The following is a 1,865-nucleotide window of genomic DNA, read 5'->3' as shown; positions in this document are numbered from 1 at the left end:
TATCTGCAGTATGAGGATTCTCCGTAGTGGAAGCAGTATGTGTGTCGGCTCGTGTTTCCGTGCGTGTGTTTTTCTGTGTGTTTTGGTTTAGTGTGTGCGTGTGCCGGTCGTATGATGGAAAGGGTGGGTGTTAAAGCAGATATATTACCTCCGAGAGACTGACTCATTTGCCCACGTGGACGAGTTCAGTTTGGTTGCGGAGAGAGAGAGGGAAGGAGTCCCCGGGTCAAATATAGCGGAGGGTTGAGACAACAAAGTGAGACAGCAGCGCGTGTGTACCTGCAGCTCTGCCGAGCCTTCGCTGGGAGTTTGATGTCTTGGTCTGCCTGGAGCGTGTGCATTCAGCGCTCCCTCGTCTGGAGCTGCTGGAGTTCATCTTAGTGTGTGTGAGTATGTGTGTGAGTGTATGAGGGGAGGGCTGTGTGTGTGTGTGTGTGTGTGTGTGTGTGTGTGTGTGTGTGCGTGCGTGCGGGCGTGTGCTGTTGAATACAGTACCCCTGGTAATTTCACTCTAGCCCCTTTATTGGAGAGCCACTGTAAACAAGTACAAGAAATAAATAATGAATAATATTTTTGTAAAAATAGAACAAAGCGACTGTGTATCACCGAAAAAACAACTGGCATCTCACATTTGTTACACTTTTGACCCGGAGGTTACGATACATGCTCAACCCTCAGGACAACCCGATGAAGGTGGACAACAGAAAGCCCCTGTTCCTTCTTGAGGTCCTGATTTACCATTCCACCAGTTCTCATCAGATCAAAAGCTCCGGAAGAGGGGCAAATGGTCCAACAAGCCAACAGGGAATTACTAGGACTCCCTGAGATTTGAGCAAATGCTCTCCTTTTTTTGGAGGAAATCCTCCAGAGGATTGATTCCCCTCGTTTTACCATCTAATTTGAATATTTCTTGGTTTATGGTCTGTATCTCTCTCGCTCTCTCGCTCTCTCTCTCTCACTCTCTCAATCTCTCATACTCTCTTTCTCACACCTTCCTCTTACTCGTTTCCCCGCTGTCCTGGGTTTCTCCTCTGTTGCCATACATGCATGCAGAGACATCCCTTCTCCCTCCCCTTCCATTCCTCTATGGCCGAGGTCCTCGGTGGATCAGGCAGGTTGGAGCCGGCAGCGGGAAGCTCTGTGCGCTGTAACGGGCAGGGGTGAACACAGGTGCAGCTCATTAAGTTAACGAGGGGTCTGCAGCCTATGCCGTTGGCCGTTATTAACGGCATCAAATACACATCGATTCGCTCCTAATACGACGCCTCTGAAAATGAGTTTCCCGAGTGTTTGTATGCGTTTGAACACCTGAATCTCAACCCTTTTTTTGGGTCCTCAAAGGCCAGTACCGACCCTCAGTTTAAGAAACGCTGCGCTATTACGTGCGGTAAGTGACCGAATGGCTCAAAATATATAACTCTAAATATGGCTCTAAATATAATTTGGTTTTCTCCTCCTTATCTACGCAGTGAAAGAGACACCTGCCGTAAGCGAGGAGCCATCGCCTGAAAAGGGCTGCTTGTACTTCTCCTCCTCCTGACCACCTCATTGTTGTTTAATTAGCGGACGAAGGCGTATCAGCCACCGCCATTATTTATAGGCCCTCAGACCCACAATGCCTGCGTAATTGGCTCTTGAGCGCTGTAATTGTGGTCGTTTCTCAGGTCCGTTGGTGGATGCCACCTCCGCAGCCCGTGAAGGTTGAGGAGGGTCGGTCCCTGCCTGACGTCAGAAGGTCTGGAAAAGGACACGTCTTAACTCTCGGCCTGTGTTTGCTCTGTGTGTACGCGCATCCAGGACGGAGAGATTGGCTGTCCGTCGTGTGTCGTGCGCGGCGTCAATAGGTGGCTGAGGTGAAATGAAGG

The sequence above is a fragment of the Gadus macrocephalus genome, chromosome 5 (genome assembly GCF_031168955.1).
Source record: "Gadus macrocephalus chromosome 5, ASM3116895v1".
Classification (NCBI taxonomy): Eukaryota; Metazoa; Chordata; class Actinopteri; order Gadiformes; family Gadidae; genus Gadus; species Gadus macrocephalus.
The sequence above is the reverse complement of the archived record's forward strand: the minus strand, read 5'-3'. Positions refer to the sequence as shown.